This window comes from Gossypium hirsutum, chromosome D08, assembly GCF_007990345.1.
Source record: "Gossypium hirsutum isolate 1008001.06 chromosome D08, Gossypium_hirsutum_v2.1, whole genome shotgun sequence".
In the NCBI taxonomy this organism is placed as follows: domain Eukaryota; kingdom Viridiplantae; phylum Streptophyta; class Magnoliopsida; order Malvales; family Malvaceae; genus Gossypium; species Gossypium hirsutum.
The window spans coordinates 34,428,171-34,450,248 of NC_053444.1; the positions used below are offsets into that span (position 1 = coordinate 34,428,171).

The 22,078-nt window shown below is 35.0% G+C and overlaps 1 non-coding gene across 1 annotated transcript; it reads left to right on the forward strand.

Annotated features, from left to right (window-relative positions):
• Positions 1–18,908: 18,908 nt before the first annotated feature.
• On the forward strand, positions 18,909–19,015 carry LOC121220519 (small nucleolar RNA R71). Its single transcript, XR_005917727.1, has one exon. It is a non-coding gene; the product is annotated as a small nucleolar RNA R71 (small nucleolar RNA).
• The last annotated feature ends 3,063 nt before the right edge of the window (positions 19,016–22,078 follow it).

A 22,078-nucleotide genomic window follows, 5' to 3' on the forward strand; every position in this document is an offset into this window, starting at 1 on the left:
GGAGTGTCTATAACAACCTATTTTTAATGGTGTTAGAAATAGTGGTTTTGATATCACAATTTCAACCAGTGAATCTATAAATATTATTTATTTAATATTTACGAGGTTATTATGGTGTCCTATTAGAGTTTGGACCAATAATTTTGATGTTTGACTAGTTAATTAAGAAAAAAATGACTAAATTGTAAAAGCTGCAAAATTTAATCACTATTAGTTTATATATACTAAATGATTATAAAATAATGATTGGAGGGTTTTACGAGTCAATTATCCCTATTAGTTATAGTGGATGGTTATTCTGTGTATTTTTTATTTAAATTATAAGTAAAATAATGTTAAAAATGATAATAATATTAGTTAAAACATGAACAAAACACCATAATCTTATTTCTTTTCTCACTTCCACCTGTTTCCACCATTTTTGAAAGCTTGAAGCTTTGGCCTATAATCATTTTGTATATTTGTTTCCATGTAACTAATTCATATACCATTCCGTATATCTATTTCATATAACCATTTCATTTTACACATTTAGCCCATAATCATTTTGTATACCATATTTCGTTTTAATAATTCAAATTAATTTCTCCATTCAATGTCTCATTCATTATAGTCGTTTTGTTTTATACATTTAACACTCGATGAACCAAATGAAATAACGTCTGATACTTGGGAACAATGCTCACACAAAGTGTGACTGTTACTATATCTGTACTGTAACTGTAAATGCTCACACGAATTATGAAATGAGTCTGTTCATACGAGCTGTGGGATGGGATGCTAGGCTACACAATGCTGCTCACACAAGCTGTGGAGAATCCACAACAAATGCAAGATCCCAACCATTGTTAGGACATTAAAGACCAACACCTGAAAATTTAAATAACCCCTAATGACATGTCATTTGTATCCTAAGCATTCACGAGGTTCATATGGGCCATGTTCATATCTATATCGTTTAGTCATATACACAATATTTCATCACAAGAATTCATCCTTATAGTTTCCCATTTTCAAAACCTTTAATTTCATTAGCATTTCAACGTAGTCCATTTCATCTTTTACCAGCTAACCAGTAAATGAACTCAATCACAATATATATAGATATATATTATATCAAAAAACAACTAATTAATTTAACTAAGTTTTGAACTTACCTAATCACAATAGCTACGAACACTTCAATGACGACTACTCGAAGACTTTTCTTTTCCTACAATTATCAACCAATTGATTTGTTTCTTGATTTAAATATAATATTTCATTCAATTAACCAATTCAAATACTTTAAAGCACTTAAATTCACATATTTGGCCATCTATTAATATTTTACACTTTTACCTTTTATTTAATTTAGTCACTAAACTTGAAACTTTCAAATTGAACATATTTTATCCCAAACCATACCAACCAAATATCATATAGTCCTTGTACAACTCATATTTAACACATTTTCACAAGATTTTTATACAATTTTACTATTTTAACAAATTACTCCCTAAACACAAAATTAACAAAATTTACTTAATAAAATAGCCTGTAAACATTTTATAGCTTCCAAATCTAACAATTCCTATAAAAAAACATCTAAGATTCATCAATGGAAAGTTTTAAAATCTTTAACAGTTTTGAAAACAGAGGTACAACCTAGTTACAACGATCTTAAAAAACATAAAAATTACAAGAAATGGAAACCTGAAACCTTACAATGCAATGGCCGAACGCTAAAATTTTTGTAAGCTTTCCTTCCATAGTGGTTTTCAGTGGGAGAAAACAAAAACATGAAGATGATGTCTTTGTTTTATTTTTAACTAATATTTTTTATTTTTACTTAAGTGAATTATTATAATTTAAACACTATTTTAAATTAAAAATCACCATTTACCATCCACTAACAATAGTTATGGCATATTTTCCATTTAAAACCACCCACTTATTAATTTAGAACTATTTAATCCCTAAAAACTAATAGCGGTTAACTTTTGCAGCTTTTACGATTTAGTCTTTTATTCTTAATTAACTCTCAAATCGCTAAAATTTCCTGACCAAACTTCAATACACATGTATTGTAACTTCATAAATATTTTTTTAAATATTTACGGGATTGGTTTACAGAAATGAGATCCTGATACCTCATTCTCCAAAACCACTTGACTTTAGGGACAACTACTTGTACTTAACTAATTACCTAACTAAATAAAATTATCAAATAAAAATTCACTATGCCATCATACTTGACTCACAAATATTAAATAATAATATTTATGGACTCACTCGTCGTAGTTGTTATCCTCGAAATTTCTCACCTTATAATAGTTTTGATTACTGTGTTCTCATAGATTCTTCGATTTTCCAAGTCAAATCTGTCCCAACTAGCTTGTTCTTGCGTAATTGAACTAGATGATACATCACTATAATATGTTTTCTTGAATTTAAATTAACTGTTCTGACTGTCCGTCTGTCTGCACAATAGCTTCGTGAATTTTGGATACATACAACTCATCTAACTTTTCAAGCGAGTAACATGTTCTAATCGAAATAAAATGAGTCGATTTTATTAGTATAACAATAATAACCCAGATCGATTCTCCCTTTCTCAGCGTCAAAGATAGTCCAGATATAGAATCCATTGTGACTTGTCTGAATATCCAATCAAAAATTATAACAGACCGTAATAATTCAGAGAAAACTTGATATTCAAATTTAACCTTTTGACATACCAGGCATGTCGGTACAAACTCTAAAATTTCATGTTTTATTCCCAGCCATTACTAACTTTGTCTCAAGTCATTTCACATTTTTTCACTACTTGACTAAATCAAATAGACACTACTGTAAGCCTTTGTAAGATGTCTCATATAATCTTAGAATTATTTAGCACACATAGTTGATTTTGGAAATGTGGACTATTATCACAATCCATACTAGAATTAGTGATATGATCATTTTGAATCTATTTCAGTGTAGCTAATAAATTCAAATCTTTTTCTTTACATCTCACAAATTCTCTGAAGAATTAACGGTTTAACTCTCAATTCTGTAATAATCAAACCAACATAATTTAAGATCATCTGAGTGAAGCATTACTATAAATAATGAATTCCTTCCTGGACTTAGACTGAATCAATACCAGAGCTTCTATAAATAAAGTTTTCAATAGGTAAGGACTTCGCTAGTACTTTTCTAACTAAACAAATTTAACTTTTTCCTATAATAACTTCATCATCGACAATACAATTATCGAGAAATTATTAATAAATTATCTATAATACAAAATTTTAAATACTGAGCATGCTCTGAATCAGTTTTAGAAAAATCAATATATCATTAATAAAATAACAACAAACTTGTCAAAATGGGGCTGAAAACCCCGATTCCTCAAATCCATAAATGCTGCAAGAGCATTAGTTAATCCAAAATGCATCACTAAAACTCGTAATATCCATAACGGTTTTTGTACACTATTTTCGACACATCAATGTCTGTAACTTGTAACTGACAATAGTCAAATCGAAGGTCTATCTTCGAGAACATTGTAGCACTTTTCAATTGATCGAATAGATCTTCAATACGAGGCACCACATATTATTCTTTCTTGTGACTTTATTCAATTATTGATAATCTATATACAATCCCATCGACCCATCTTTCTTTCTTCACAAACAGAATAAGTGTGCCTCAAGGTGATACACTCGGTCGGATAAAACCTCTATCGATTAATTCTTGCAACTGAGCTTTTAATTATTTTATTTCAGTTGAATCCATTCTATATAGAACAATAAAAATTGGAGCAGTTCTAGACATTAATTCTATAGCAAACTCAACTTCTCATTCTGGCGGTAAACCTTAGAAATTTTCAGAAAAACCATCTGTAAACTCTCAAACTATCAGTAACTGATCAACTTTCATTTCAGATTCTCTAAAATCTAAAAATATGAGCTAAAAATGCTTTATAGCTTTTTTCGGATCAACTTCTGTGCAAATATCGCTGAAATCATATTTGAAGCATAATTAGTCGTAGCAAGTTCAATAGAGATCAATTGTCTGTTTTGAAATCTCAAATCATTTTATTTCTAACGAAAATTCACTACTACATCATGAACAATCAGCTAATCCGTTCCCAAGATAACGTCAAATACATTAAAAGGTAATAACATCAAATCAGCAGTAAAGCCATAACCCTGAATTCTTAATGGACACTATTTGTAAACTATATCAACAGTGACACTTTAACTTAGATATTTATTACTTTGATAACATAATCAATCATCTCGATCAGTAATCTCTAAACTATATCAACAGTGACACTTTAACTTAGATATTTATTACTTTGATAACATAATCAATCATCTCGATCAGTAAACTCTTTATGTTATCAATGTAGTACATATATACAAATGTGTCAACCAGATTCAATTAATGCATACACAATAACATTCAAGATAGAAAATGTACCAGCAGTAACATCAAGAGCTGAGGTTTCTTCACGTGCACAAATCACATAAGTTTTGACAAGAGCTCGAGCTTCAAACCAAACTATTGTATCCTTGGTTTTACTTCTACTGACTCAAGCGGTGCCACTATTTCTTGTTCGTCTACCTCTAGTGGACGTAACAACCAGTTTTGCATTCTAATCTTTATTTAACTTAATTAAGTTCGAGAAATCTTTCTTGAAATAATTGAAGATCTATATATAAATTATGATTCATATTTCAATCTACATATCCCAGAATGATTCCATCCATAATGACTACATTCAAGTCTATTTACATTTCTCACTTTACCCGCACTGGTTACTAAAGTCACTGATGGTCTCACATTACTCTATTTTATTTTATCTCTATCAAGCAACCCTGATGACACTAAAAATGACTACTCAATTCTTTCATTTTCTTCTGTAAGGGAGTAGAAACTATCCTGGGTGTGTTATGTTTATTGAGGTCACAAGCTTTCATTTCTTTATGTTTCTTGTAATTTTAATTTTCTTCCATTTGTAGGGCACAATTGGATAAAACTATGAACTTACGAATTTCCTTTACACTAACAAACAACTTGATCTTTTTGTTCATTCCATCTTCAAAATGAATACACATTTCTTCCTCAGTTGGTATAATCTCACGATCATATTTACTAAGCTGAACAAATTCTCACTAGTATTCAGCAACTAATCTGTTTCCTAGCTTCAACTCATGAAATTCCTTTTTCTTCTTGTATAAACATCGTTTGCTAACATCTTTCTTTTGGAATTCAATTAGACAAAATTCCTATTTAACCCGTTCTTTCGATACCACAATAGTTAAAGTTGACAACTATTGAGAAGCCTCCTCTTTTAACAATAACACGGTTTACCTCAGATAGTCTTCGGAAGAACACAACATTTTATCCAAAACCCTTTATATGTTTTCTAACCAGTACTCAGCTCTGGTTAGATCATCATTCACTTTACCACAAAATTCTTCAGCTCTGTACTTTCTAAATTTATCAATAGGAATTCTATGAGTATTCAATCATATAGGACTTTGAGGATGAGGGGGTAGAGGTTGTTGAGCCACAAAATTGGCTCTCATAAAGTCGATAAACTATTATGAAATCATATGGATTAGGGCTCCACGGGCCTCACTTCTCTAGCCGTCAGAAACGGAGACACTATGAGCAGCCTCATGCATCAAGACTTGAACATTAATCTCTACTTCATTGGAATTAGTTCGATTGGATTTAGGTGACATCTTTTATCTATATGAAAAATAGAATCAATTTCAGATAAGAGATATCACACTATCATAGGTTATAAGATGACATGTATTACTAAACTCAATACATGCTATGCTTAGCCTGAAAACTGACTAAATTGTAGCTCTGATACCACTAAATGTATCACCCTTAACCTGTCTCTGTCATTGCATTAAGGTTATGGAATGCTATGGCGATTTACAAGTCCAATAATAAATCAAAACAATTCAGAGTTCAATTTAATCATCATAAATCAATACCCAATCATTATTCATATGATACAGGCAGAAAAAGGAACTTAAATCAGGTCTACAGAACCTAAAAATTAATTTAGAAACAAGTGAGGACTAATCTAAAATAAAATATAAAAATGTGGAAAATACTATAAATAGGGGTCACACGCCCATGTGACATTCGTAAACCGTGTGAAAAATCCTACATTTAAAATCAAACAGACCACACAGCCGTGTGGGGTGATCGTGTATGGCACATAGCTGTGTTAAAGCTCGTGTCCCAGGCCGTGTGCACCAAAAATGAATTCAAAGTCAAGATATTTAGACTACTATTTCTTAAGTTGAAGCCATACTATTTCCATTTATATTCACCTATTCAAAGCACAATAAAACATACCAAAAGATGTCAATATGCATCATATATCGTTCAATCTAATTGCTTAACCAATATGCCCTCATTAGCACTACAATTCAAAGATAAAACTATTTCACAGTTATTAATCATAAACATGTAACTATCATCCATATCATAGCATCTTAGCACATTTCAAACCAATCTCACAAGGCATGGTTCAACTCACTTATGCATTCTTGGTTGCACAATTAATATGCAAGTCATGCAAGTGTACATGCCGAACAAGTAATAAAGTGATGAGTGAGATCATCTCCATAGGGATTAGATAGGTATAATTTGGTTGAGTTATTATAGTTAAGTTCGATTAATGCTAAAGAAAATTAAGAAAAAGAATACAGTGACAAAATGAGAGAATGATAGTGTCTAAAATATGCAAAACAAAATAAGTAAATGGAACAAGAATGCCACAACAAAATCACTACAAAAAAGGGTTGAGGACGGCTGGGAATACTAATGAATCTACCTTCACTACCTATTAATGCCACAGTAAAGTCGTGAATATTCTACTGCTCGATAGGTTTCTACAGTAGGTCGCTTCTCTCGAGAACAAGACCTTAGGTTACCTCCCCTAGGGCACTATATGTCTATAGGCTTTGAGTTCGACTACCACTAATATTTCCTATCTTCTTTCATACGAGGAAAGGCTCTATGTCTAGAGGTTGCTACGAATAAGTGATTAATCATTCACTCATATTATCTAACTCCTATCCAGTTAACCTAACTCTATCAGAATTAAGTTCTCCTTGAAAACATGTCGCACATTCGTCAATATACAGCCTGCACATAACATGAAATACAATTGAATAAAATAGTAGAATAAACCAAACTTAAGCTTTAAACATTAATAGAAATAAATGTTTCAACAAAGTAATCCCGAGCATAAGAGATTTAGCTCATGGTTGGGCCAATCAAGTTTAAGTTTAATATAATAACCAACATCATCAATAACTGATAAGCTTTAAAGAAAAACACGAGAAGAAACGAAGGAGGAATTTTGATATGACAACTTTCGCCTATCCAGCTCTCAACACAGGCAGCGCAATGTCTTACAGTTGCCAAATATGATTGTAGTCATTTTCTCCTTCTTCTGCCGCCCTTTTTCTTGGCTTCCACCTAATATTTTCTGTTTCATCCAAGGTTGTTGTCCTAGTCTATTTTCTTTGTTGCTCCAGGTTGCTCTGTTTAGTTTAAAAGGCTGCTCTTCCAATTAGAGTTCCCTGCTTGGCTTTTAAAAGTTTCACTTTCTAGGGTAGGTCCATCCATCAACCCACGATCCTTCCTCTAATTGCCAAGTAGATATATATTTGGACCAAGAGTGGTATGTGTTAAGTGCTGACTAGGTGTCTTCCTGGTATTGCCACAACATTTATGTTGGCAAACTATCCATACTTTGCTACGACAAACCGCCAACCTTTGCTCTACACTATACACCTGTCAAATCATCGCCAAACAAATCCCTCCCGCAAGCGGTTAAAAGTAACATGTAATCAAAATTAAGCGCAATCCAAGCTCTTTAATGTAATGCTTTAAAAGTGCTAATGCAATATCCTAAAATGCAACTAACAACACTTAAGTACAAGCAATTAACTAATTCTAAGGTCGTGAAATATAAATCTTTTCAAGAGTTATCGCACCCCCAAACCATAATCATTGCCTACCCTTAAGCAAAGTATGCATGAATGCGTGAACCTGAAAAATTGCCACAACGAGCATAATCACCATTGTATTGCCAGACCATTTAGATAGCATTTTATACTTCAGTTCTTAGCAATCTTCTATGTCTAAAATTTTTTTCAAGTTTCATAAGTTTTTTTAGCAAAGGTAGTGCAGAAAATATTGTCCTAAAAGAAAAATTCCTAAGTGCTCATGTGTATTTTTTTTACTATAGTAAGTGTCTCCTAATTTACTTATTTAATCTTTTACCTAAACTCAATTTTCTTTTTAACTTTAGCCTTTTTTTAGAACAGTAAGGGGGCTCAGCTCATCAAATGATTCTTTGACTCGATAATCACTATAGAGCATGCACCAAATTTTTGGATACTCAATCATGTCATGATTTGAATGGAACTCACTCATGAAGCTAAGATTTTTTACTAAGAATATGGATAGAGCAAACAACTACCTCTTTAGCTACTCGTCCTATTACTACAATGGAGTGCCCTTAAATTTCTTTTTCTCTATTTCACACTATTGTCTAAGCTTGCTTTTCTAACCAACATGATGAAGCAAACAAAGTGTCGCTGATCTATTTGGTAATTCTAAACATTGGAGTGTTTTATGGCGTTTCTTTGGTTTTCCTTAAGCTTCACCACTTATTAATTGTTTGAGTATTTCCCTTACAATTTTACTGATTTTAGCTTCAAGAATCTCTAAAAAATACACATTATAGTCCAATTGTAATTGAAGTTAGGACATCTCATTTTTAGGGGTCGATTCTTAGGTAAATTATCCTAAGCTAAATTCGCCTAATCCATTGTCACATCTTTCTAGGTTTATTGAAGATTTAAGCTTATCATCGAACATTATAAGTAAAAAAATACACTCATGGTAGTCTAACCATGCCTTGGCAATTATGTGTGTCATGGCAAAATGAATATGCTTGACTAAGTACATAATGCATCCTAAATTCCCAACACACCCCAAATCTAAGGGATACATTGTCCTCAATGCATGAATGTACATGTCTATGAATGCAATGCTGTGGTAAAACGAATATATTTACACATAAAATGTCATACCAAAATATGAATGCATGATGCAATAAGGGGAAGAGAACTCCCCTGGCTTGGAGTTTGGTTATTGTTGCTTTAATGTCTGCGGGTAGACTTATGTGCCAAATGCTTAAAATGCATCTTTCTTTTCAGCGATTAGCGTGGCACTTCCTCCTCTTCTTTATTGGACTCGATGATCTCAATAATGATGTGATGGATTTTGTTATCTTGTGCAGACATTGCTTCAGTTGCGTAGGTGGGATAGCTCTAGTACTGTCCTCCGATGGTGCAGGTGTCAGGGTTGCTTCTTCTGTCCCCTCTTGATCGGTCTCTATATTAACCGATTCAATCTTTGTGGCTTCTTCTTCAGGTACTTCAGTTTCATTTTTTACAGCTGTGGATTTAGTGCATACAGGCTCTGCCTCGATTGGCTTTACTTCACCCGTTCCTTCCTTGACAGATGCTTGCAGTTCTTTAAGGAATTCAAGGAATGTAGGCATGCGCTTGGTAAAATTCTTTTGAAGGGACCTCTTTAGGGCAATATCTCACTTCTCCACATAGGCCTAGAAAATGACCATTCTTTCTTGTGCCTTTTCTATGTTTGTAGCAATTCGATGTTGCTGAGTCTCGAAAAGAATGAGTTGCTTCTGGAACCGGTCAAGTGAATTGATCACTTGCTATTCAAATGTATTGTTCGAGGTATAAGGTTTTTCCATGGTAAAAGTCTACGTGGAAGATGTAGATGCTAAGCCATGTAATTATTATCGTGACAATTCCTCTCCAGATATCTTAGCCACAATCACCCTTGTTATTACCCTATTATTTGGGGTTACATCCTCGTTGGGCAGCACTGGGATGTTGATGCGCTGGTAGAGTACAGTGACTAGTGACGAGAAGTTGAGACTCCCCACGTTTTTCTATGAACAACGGTGAACTTCATTGAAGATTATCTTGCCCACATTAATTTATTGTCTTGTCATTACAGAGTGTAGTAGCAACATCTGCTCCTTGGATACTGTAGAGTTATGGGTAGAGAGGATTAGTCGCATAATCAAGAAGTGGTACCAGACTCCACAACTGGGCTTTAGTGATGCCCTGTCAACTATGTAGCAGTCCTATCGAGATACAGTCCATCAGGTTCCTTCAATGCAAAGGTCTTTGAGGACTTGGTTCAACCCATCCAAGGTGATGGTTGCAGTAAACTGAGAATGCTCATCTTGTACGGCTAAGAGCCCAAATTAGGCATTGATGTTGTCTTCATCAAACAACATAGACAGCCCTCCAACATACATATAAGCGTTGTTCGGTGAGGTGATGCTAGTGTAAAATTCATGAAAAAGCTTGCTCAAAATGTCTTCGGGATGCAAGCAAATATCTACTAGTTGTATTTTTCCACCACAGATGAGATAAAAGCATCATACCCCATGAAAGGTTCATTATTGAAGAGAAAACATTTTTCAAGGCAAAACAACCTCTTTGATATATTATTTTTATAATTATCCTTTCTGCAGTATTGAAGAATGTTCACAGTGACACAAGGCTACTTAGGGGGTAAGCGTTCTGACCATTGTTGAGGTTTAGGTGAAGGGAAATCGTTGATTGAAGGGAAAAATGGGAAGGTTTTTAGATGCTTAAGGGTCAACGAATAGTTCTGAGGGACACAAGGGTTAGGGTAATTTTTGAGGAGAATAAAAGGAATTAGGGCAAAGGGAAAGGTAAAGGTGGTACTGTAGGAGGTAATTATAGCTTGACGTGGGTGATTGGATAGGCGTGTAATGGGAATTCAAGGGAAATAAAAAAATTGAGGCCAAATGTTTTTGGGATATTTCCATTAGGCCTAACTGCCGCAAATAGGCCCCAACCTCTCAACTTCCTTCAAAAATTGGGATAGCCCATACCTCCTAATTATCTCATTTCTCAAGAGCTATGCAACTGTTATGGTGGCACTGCTTTCTATTATGTTCATCCTTTCGCTTCTTCCTAAATAACATCTGCATTACAAAGTAAGCAAAAATGATTAAATTAAAAAAACAAAACATAAATGTAATAACTAGGAGAAACTTAAAAACTGCAGGAATAAAATAAAATAAATATCGAGATGCTGAGGTTAAACATCTCAAAGGTCAATGGATTGTTTGTCCTGATCCACATGAGCACCCTAGTAGTGCTTTAAACGTTGTTCATTGACTTTAAATGTGACCCCCATCTACATATACTTCACGTCAACTGCTCCATGAGGGTATACTTTGGCTATTTCAAAGGGACCTGACCAACAGGATTTCAATTTGCCAGGAAATAGTTTCAACCATGATTTGAATAACAACACCAGTTGTCCTGGTTCAAACTTTAATGGCATAACTCTCTTATCATGCCAACACTTGGTCTTCTCCTTATAAAGTTTAGCATCCCCATATGCTTGTGCCCTGAATTCTCCAATCTCATTTAACTCAAGCAATCTTCTATTGCCAGCAGCTTTCCAATCTATGTTCAATTGCTTTATAGCCCAGTATGCCCTGTGCTCTAACTCAACTAGCAAATGGCAAGATTTTTCGTAGACGAGCTTGAATGGTGACATTCCTAACGAAGTTTTGTAAGAAGTTTGATATGCCCATAAGGCTTTGTCCAATCTTTAAGACCTAACCTTACTATTTGGATTAACAACCTTCTCCAAATTTTGCTTAATTTCCTTGTTGGAAATTTTAGCTTGTCCGTTCATTTGTGGATGATATGCCGTGCCAATCTTTTGTTTTACTTCATACCTTTGCAACACGTTGGCAACTAGCTTGCAATCAAAGTAGGACCTCTCATCATTGATGATGGTTCAAGGCATACCGAATATCGTGAATATGTTCTTGTGCAGGAACTTCATCACTAACTTGGCATCATTGGTAGGTAGAGCTATGGCTTGCACCCATTTGGAGACATAATCTACTGCCACAAGTATGTATAAGTTGCTGAACGAAGGTGAAAATAGACCCATAAAGTCTATCCTCCAAACATCTAACAACTTGATTTCCAGAATATTTTACAGTGGCATTTCGTGTTTCCTAAATAGGTTGCCTTTTCTTTGACAATGATCGCATGTCTTATAAAATTCATGGGCATCTTTGAAAAAATTCGGCCAATAGAATCCAGACTGAGTACCTTTGATGCTATTCTTACTCCTCCAAAATGCCTTTCATACAAGGCTTAATGAAAATTTTGTAATACATTGTTCATCTCTTCTTCAAGAATACATCTTTGAATTATTTGATCAGCACACTACTTATATAAAAAAGGTTCATCCCAGTAGTAGAATATTGCATCATGTAAGAATTTCCATTTTCCCTGGCTATTTAGATCAGGTGGCAACAGTCCACTGACTAAAAATTTTACAATATCGACATACCAAGGCAATGCCATGGCAACTAAAAACTGCTCATCTAGGAAGTCTTCCTTAATAAGCTTGATATTGTTGTCTTCATTGCCAACATCTAATCTTGATAGATGATCTATCACTTGATTTTTACTTCCCTTCTATCTCGAATCTACTAATTAAACTCTTACAGCAAGAGTATCCATCAAATCAGTCTGGGCTTTGAATCTTTTTTGGTCATCAAATACTTAATGGTAGAATAATTTGTGTAAACCGTGACTTTGGTACCAACTAAATATAACCAAAATTTATCAAATGCAAATACCACAGCAAATAATTCCTTTTCGGTGGTGGTGTAATTAAGTTGTGCATCAGTCAGGGTTCGACTTGCATAATAGATTATATAAAATATCTTGTCTTTCCTTTACCCCAACACTACTCCCATGGCATAATCATTAGCATCACACATGAGCTCGAATGGTATTGTTCATTCAGGAGCTATTACAATTGATGCAACCACCAATCGCTTTTTAACTCCTCGAAAGTGAACATACAAGGTTCATCAACGGTGGAAGGTTTATTATGCTCCAACAAAGCACACATGGGTTTAAATATCTTTTAGAAGTCCTTAATGAATCTCCTTTAAAAACCTACATGGGCTAAGAAACTTCTAATGCCCTTGACACAGGTAGAAGGAAGGTGGGAATTTTTCTATCACATTAATTTTTTCCTTGTCAACTTCAATTTCTTGCTACGATACCTTATGCCCTAGATCAATGCCTTCGCAGATCATGAAATGCCATTTTTCCCAATTCAAGACAAGACTTGTTTCTTCACATCGGCAAAGAACCAATTCCAGATTTTTCAAACAGCCTTCAAAATTATTCCCAAAGATAGAGAAATCATCCTTAAAAACTTTGAGAAAAATTTCTACCATGTTAAAAACTGTTGCCATCATACAATGTTGAAATGTTGATGGGGCATTACATAAATCGAATGACATTCTTCTAAATACAAAAGTACCATATAGACAGGTGAAAGTTGTCTTCTCTTGGTCACTAGAAGCTATAAAAATTTGATTATACCCTCAAATATCTATCCAAGAAGTAGTAGAAGGCCTTCCCAGCTAATTTGTCCAACATTTGGTCAATAAAAGGCAAGGGAAAGTGATCCTTCCTAGTTGCCTTATTAAGCTTGTGATAATCCATACATACTCTCCATCCTGTGATAGTGTGAGTTGGTATGAGCTCATTGTTATCATTACTGACCATTGTGACACCTCCCTTCTTGGGCACACACTGTACAGGACTCACCAAAGAGATGTTCGAGATAAGGTAGATAATACCTTCATCAAGCCATTTGATTATGTGTTGTTCAATAGAATTGACATGGTAATCCTCCAATAAAATTTTATGCATGCATATAGCAGTATTGATTCCTTTGATGTCGACAATTGTCCATCCTAATACCTTTTTAGATCTCTGGAGAACTTCCAACAACTTTACCTCTTGATCGAGTGTTAACTTCACAAAAATAACTACCGACAAAGTGTTGTTTTCACCCAAATAAGCATATTTCAAATACAACGGGAAAGGTTTCAACTCTAATGTGGGAGGCTCCTCTATAGATGATTTAGGAGGATTGAAGGTGCAAACCGATAAGTCCAAGGGCTCAAAATTTTTCCCTGGTCTATCCACAATATAATTTTCCTCCATGAACTCATTGAATTCTCCAAAATTCTGCTTCATTTAGCTCAATCAAATTTGTATCACTATCTGAATTGCCATGGAAAAATTTTACAAACTCTTCTTTCACTGTTGTTTCTAGCAAATCAATGGCATGACAATCTTCACTCTCATTAGGACATTTCAGGGCATCAAATACGTTGAAAGTGATCTGCTAATCATTCACCTTCATGGTCAGTTCACCCTTTTGCACATCAATCAAAGTTTTGCCTGTAGCAAGAAAAGGTCTTCCAAGAATAATTGGCACATCTTTGTCAACTATACATTCTAAAATAATGAAGTCGGCTAGAAAAATGAACTTATCTACTCTTACCAATACGTCTTCAGTTTTACCTTCCGGATGTGTATAGGATCAATCAGCTAACTGCAACATTACTATAGTAGGTCTTGCTTTTCCAATTCCCAACTTCCTAAATACGGACATGGGCTTTAAGTTGAAATTTTCTCCTAAATCACATAGTGCCTTCCCAACATAATGATTTCCAATTGAGCACGGGATAGTAAAACTCTCTAGGTCTTTCAACTTTTGAGGTAATTTATTCGTTAACATAGCCGTGCACCCTTTAGTGAGAGCAACCATTTTGAATTCTCCCAATCTTCACTTCTTTGACAATATATCTTTCATCGATTTCACATAATTGGGCATTTTCTCCGAACCTTCTACCAAAGGTATGTTGATGTGAAGTTGCTTAAGGACATCTAGAAATCTTTTAAACTAATAATCTTGTTTACAGATGTGGAAGCACTGAGGAAAAGGTAGAGGTGATCGACCTTCAGGTTGCTGGAATTGTTTTGATGTGGCAATTCTGTCGGCAAAATTACTTGATTTTGCTTCAGTAGTGCTCTGTTTAGCCTTTTCGGGTTGTTCTGATATTTTTCCATGGTTGAGATCTAAGTTTTTTATTTCTACAGTTGCATCTTTAACAACTTCATCCAGTTAAATCCCACTTCTAAGAGTTATTGCCTTGTAATGCTCTTTCTGTAACAGCCTTTTTCAATGAAATAAGAATACTGTTTTTGAGACCATAAATCTAAAGTCAAAAATTTTATTTTATTATTATTTTATTTCCTACAGCATGATAGTAGTATCGTACAAAAATTTCGTTAAGAAATTTTACCGTTTACATGCTCAATTTGATAAAAAGGACTAAATCGCGTAAAGTGCTAAAGTTGAGTTCTAATAGCTAAAGGTATTAAATATCTATAGAACTTTAAAGTGTAAGTCCTTGTATGATAATTAGACCATTAGAGTTGATAGTGGATGTGCATGGCTTGGAATTTGTGTAAATTTGATTAATTTTAAAGGTTAAATAAGAAAATATGTAATTAAATGATAAAATAATAAAACAAATAAAGCTTTCATCTTTCATTTCTATCTTCAACTGAAAATAGAATAAAAAAGTAGCCATTGTTGAAGCTACATACGTCCATCCTTATTTCATTAATTAGGTATGTGTTTTTGTCCCGTTTTTGATAATTTCTATGTTTTTGGGATTGTTGTAACTTAACCTAGCTAGCCCAGGTACTAATTTGTGAAAATTTTAAACGATTAGGGCTGTTCCATTGATACATGTACATGATTTTTGAAGTTTGATGATAGAAAATGGATGATTGTTGTTAGATAAACAACTTTTGTAAAAGAATTTTTGGTGAAATTGTCAAATAGGGACTAAATTGAAAAATAGTAAATATTACATGGTATAATTTGTGAATTAGTGAAATGTGTGGGCTGATATAAGTGTATAAAATATTCGACTAGGCTTAGGTAAGGGTAAAATTGTATGAATTTTATTTTTTGAGCCTAAGGACTAATTTGCAAAGAAGTTAAAAGTATAGGGGTAAAATGGTAATTTTCCAAAATATGATTGGGTTTAATTGAATAAAAATATATTAAATTGAGTTAAATTTATCCATATAGATCAAGACAGACCTCGTACGAAATTAGATCGGGGCAAAGGGAAAATCTTAGATTAATCGCCTCTGTATCTATATATACTCGTCGAGATAAGTTCGTGTAATTAAATTGTATTTATATGTTTTTAATTGAGTTATATATATGTTATGAATTTTCATACATAATTACCAAGTGCATATCCAACGACGTACAACGATTACCGAGTCCCGTTTGAATCTTAGGAATCCGTAGAATACAAATGACATGTCATTAGGGCTACATGATTTGATTACTGGTCCTGAATGTCCTTCCGATAGCTGAGGTCTTGTATGTGTTGCAAATACTCCATAGCTTGTTTGAGCAGCACCGTGTTGCTACGTTCTGACCCACAGCTCGTATGAGCGTACCGATTTATAGCTCGTAAGAGCAAACCGATCTACAACTCGAGTGAGCATTTCAATTAATAGCTTGTATGAGCATACATGTACATGAATTGACAGATTACAGTTATATGAGATAGCACACTATGTGAGCTATCCCTAGTATCCAACAGTATTCTAAACGATTCAACAGGAAATGTTTTGATACAAAATAATAAGAGTTCGATATGAACTATTACAGGTATACATGTGAATTACATAGAAATGTTGTTACATGGTATATGGAAACTTGAATTGGTTGATACATGTATATGAAACTTGATCAATGGTTATGTTCATCTGAGTTTATTGGCTTGTATATGTAATTACATAGCTAGCATGGTTTGTGTATATGTGCTTAGGCATTTGGCCAAATTGTGTTGGGATATGCTTGTTTACTTACCTATTATATGACTAAATGGTAAGTTATATTCTATGTTATATGAACTTACTAAGCTTAAATGCCTACTCTATGTTATTTTTCGTGTTTTATAGTGAATCGGAAGGTCGTTCGGGTTGGAAGCTCGTTGGAGCTATATCACACTATCCATCTGCTATTTTGGTACTTTCAGTTGTTTAATTTTGGTTATAATGGCATGTATGAGTATTTTGGCTAATGTGGTCATGTATTTTGGGTTGTTAAATGACCATATGTTTGGCTTTTGTTTTGGCAATTTGATTATGGAATGAGTTTAGTATATGGCATGTAAATATTAGCTTTCTAATGGTTGATGTTTAGAATTATTGTGAAATGGCATTTGGTTTGAGTGGTTTATATGGTTTTAGATGCTAGTGGTTGAATGGCATGATTAGTACCATTTGGTATATTTAGGCAAGCAAGTTCCATGTTATGTATTAAGGCAAACATGCCTATAAGTTAGTTGATTAATTGGAAAAAATGAATACATAGTTATACATGTTTATTTATTTTCATTTGTGGTGCCTAAGGGTATATTGGTTGTATTTGACCATACCATTTAAATAAGGCTAGAATATGCATGGTTTTAGTGCCTCATTATGCTAGTGTATATGTGAATTTGTGGTTGTACGTACATGCCAAATTGGGTGAGAAAAATAGCTTGTAAAATGGCCTACTTTCATCTACACGGGCAGAGACACGGGCGTGTGTCTCAGCCGTGTGTAACACGGTCATGTGTCCCCTATAGCTTTCAAAGGGTTGCAAGTCAGGCTATTACATGGCCTAGCACACGGGCGTGTGGGGTTACTTTGAAGGGTACATGGCTTGGCACACAAGCATATGACTTGGTTGTGTGACCCAATTCAGTGAGTTACACAGGCACGGACACGAGTTGGGACACGACTGTGTGTCCCTATTTCGAATGCCTACACGGCCTGAGACACGGGTGTGTCCCTTGGCCGTGTGAGTCACACAACCGTATGACCTTTGCCGTGTTGAAATTTTCACTATTATCTAAAAAATTCTCTAAGTTTTTAATTTAGTCTCGATTTGTTTCTAAGGCATATTTAAGGCCTCGAGGGCTCGTATGTGGGACAATAAGTATGTTTTGACTTGGTTTTAATATGTTTATTGCTATATATGAAATGTTTGAAATTTCTGTTCGTTGGAATTGTAAACTCTAGTAATGCTTCGTAACCTTGTTCTGACGACAGATACGAGTTAGGGCTGTTACACTTTCCATTGTGATCTTGTATTCTCGGTATCACTTGGCAGAATTCCTTATGGTCTTGAACTCAAAGAATTTGCTATTTGCCCCACTTGATTCTCAAAGGCTCATAAGGATATGGCTTGACTCTAAATCATGGCATCATTCTTAGCCATATATTCTTTCAGCATAGATTCAATAGATGATGAAGTTGATGCCTAGCCTTGTTGGACATTTTGTCACGGTATAAGTTGATTAGAACCAGTCAATGCACTCTCAGCATTTTGCCTAATAGTAGTGTTTGAATTCCCAGTACCTTGAATACTCAAACCAAAGTTTGGGTCTTGTTTCCAGCTGAGATTATAAGTGTTAGAATAAGGATTATTATTCCAGTTGAAGTTAGCCATGTAGTAAACAGATGCTGGGTTTGATGGACAATTATCAAACAGGCGATCTTTACCACAATAAACACAAGATGACTTGGCTGGTTTCAGCTCTTGGACAGAGCTGGCTTCTGCATTGTCTTGATCATATTAGCTAGAAAGATACTTGGGCTATCAATGAAGTGATTGCATCAAGCCCAATGGTGCCAACAGCTCTCCTACCAGTCCCAACTCGTGTGGTAGGATACTGATAATCATTGTTGGCTACCTGTTCCAAAATTTCATATGCTTCATTCTAGGATTTATCCAACAAAGTACCATTGGCAGATGCATTGACTACCATCCTTGTATGTGCATTCAGCCCATTATAAAATATCTCCATCTAAGTCCAATGTTGGAAACCATGCATAGGAAATTTCCTAATCAATTCCTTAAATCTTTCCCAGGCTCCGTACAATGTTTCATCCTCTGATTGCCGAAAAGATGTTATGTCATTTATGAGCCTGGCATTCAAGTTTGGTGGATTATACTCTAGAAAAAACCTCTAGCATAGGTCACTCCATGATGTCATTGTTATCGACTACAAAGCATTAAGCCACGCTCTTGCACGATCTCTTAAGGAATATGGGAATAGTTTGAGCTGCAGTGCGTCTTTAGAATTACCCTGTTGTCGAAATGAAAAACAAACTTCTAGAAAAAGTCTCAAATGTAGTCTTGGATCTTCAATTGGCAACCCACTAAACTACCCAACTATTTGCAACATCTAAAATATAATCGGTTTCAACTCAAAATGCTAAGCTTGTATGTGTGATTTGGGTGCGCAGCAGAAAAGGCAACCTTGACAAGGGGTAAGCTGCTCAAACACCCAGGTAAGCCACTGTACGAAGTCCATGCTTTGATTCATTATAATATTTTGAAGTGATAGTGTTGTCCATACTTCCACTGTAACAGGGCATTCTCGGAATAAATGGTCCATTGTTTCAGCTATTTCTCCACATCGGGGGCAACTTGTGTTGACTGATAACTTCTTATACTGCATATTCACCTTTGTAGGCAAATAATTCCATGATAGCCTCCAGATTGTAATCTTTACTTTTGTTGGTAGATTCGGGCTCCAAATTTTTTTGTAGATGGTTTGTAAAGCATAAGCTCTAAGATTTTCATCCGAACTCTGTAATAGTTTATAGGCATTTCGGACTGTGAATTCACCCGACAATTCACCTCCCCAAATGAGGAAGTCCTCATGAGGTGTTCGTGCCAAGGGGATTCGAAGGATTCTTGCAGCGTCTTCTTTTGTGAAGGTACTATTTATCAGCTTCCTCTTCCAAAGTCTATTATTACTATCAATTAACTCATTTACTTTAAAATCACGCATAGAATTGGTCGTTGTTGATAATCTAAAATTAACTGCATCTGGAATACAAACATCATCATTAATGGTGATACGCCCCGGCCTCGGTGATGAGAGTCGAGTCGTTGATGTACCCGATCGTGAATTGGAGTAATATCAAGGTTTGTCGAAGATAGGTTAAGAAAGAAGGGATAAAGGCTCAAATTTAGTTCAAAAGGGGTTATGAAGTGTATTGAGGATGATAGGTGAATGAAAACCAAGTATTCAAGTTGAACCAACACAATATAAGTGTGTTAACCCGGGACTTATACGAATACTTAGGAAAGGTTAAATGTTGTATGGATGGAAAATGAATAAAATGGAACCTTGACCCACTATCAAAGATGATAGGAACCTCGGTATAACTTGAACGCCACATTTTGGATGCAAAGTGATAAGTTCGGATAAGAAGAATGGGTTGACGCCACAAGGGTTACTTGATAAGTCAAACGAGTCTTTGGAGAACAATGAGAGTTGTAAACAATCTCACAAAATGTAAAAACATTAATTCAAGGTTCTTCCCCTTACAATGAAATTTAACACATATTTATAGGCAAAACAAAAGGGTAGCCGAATGGGTAAAATTGGAAGCCAAATTCGGCCATGGTGCTTCCTCAATTTGTTCCTTAAATTATGCATGATGTTGGCCAAATGCTTCCTTAAATTCTTCCATGAATTATGCATGCTGTTGGTCAAATGCTTCCTCAAATTCTTCCATGAATTATGCATGATGTTGGTCAAATGCTTCCTCAAATTCTTCTATGAATTATGCATGATGTTGGCCAAATGCTTCCTCAAATTCTTCCATGAATTATGCATGATGTTGGTCAAATGCTTCCTCAAATTCTTCCATGAATTATGCATGATGTTGTCCACCTCTTCTTTGCCGTCCATGTACATTGTCCTAGCAAATTCAACAAATTTACTTAGCTTAAATCTCACACATTAATTCGGCTGAACCAAGAAATATTTAACTAAGACTCAAATTAAACTTAACAGCAACTAAGACAATTTAATTAATTATTTCAAAAAAAATGAATAAGCTAAAAACGAGCTTGTTAAAAATTAAGCTGGAAGAGCTTGAAGTAAAGTGCACGGTTTGCTCATCTTGCTGGTCCATGAGTTTTCAAGTAGACTGGCCACGGATTCACCCCAAACCCGATCAACCAAAGTTGAAATTGTGTCTTTAAACTTCTTAGCCCTAGCTCTGGTAATAGGTCCTTTAGGCAGCTCGAGGGAAACATCATTCGCATTTGATAACTCATGGGGCCCGATTGCATCATTCCCTCCCTCTTCGAGGCGATTTGTCCCCAAATCGCTACCTGCATCAAAGGGAGATAAATCAGCCACATTAAAGCTTGCGCTAATATTGTAATCACCTGGGAGATCAAGCTTGTAAGAGTTCTCATTAATTTGTTCCAACACTTGAAAGGGTCCGTCTCCTCTTGGCAACAGCTTTGACCTTCGTTGGGCCGGGAACCTTTCCTTCCTCATGTGAACCCAAACCCAATCTCCGGGTTCAAACACTATTTGGTTCCTTCCTTTGTTTGCCGCTCGCATATATTGTTTGGTTCGCACTTCAATGTTGGTTCTCACCTTTTGATGAAGTTGCTTCACATAATCGGCTTTTCGTTTTGCATCGGTATGAACAAGCTGATCACGGGGAAAAGGAAGCAAATCTAATGGAGTTAGAGGATTGAATCCATACACAACCTCAAATGGTGAATGTTTAGTAGCAGAATGGACGGATCTATTGTAAGCGAATTCCACATGCGGTAAACATTCCTCCCACGCTTTGAGATTCTTTCGAATAATTGCTCGTAATAAGGTTGATAGCACGCGATTCACAACCTCCGTTTGTCCATCCGTTTGGGGATGACAGGTTGTTGAAAACAACAGTTTCGTTCCTAGCTTTCCCCATAGAGACCTCCAAAAATGACTTAGGAACTTTGCGTCTCGATCGGATACGATGGTTTTTGGAATTCCGTGAAGTCGTACAACCTCCCTAAAGAACAAATTAGCAATATGAACGGCATCGTCAGTTTTAGAACAAGCTATAAAATGTGACATTTTGGAGAATCTATCTACAGCAACAAAAATTGAATCCTTCCCCGTTTTAGTCCTTGGAAGTCCTAGGATAAAATCCATAGAAAGATCGACCCATGGTGCGTCAGGTAT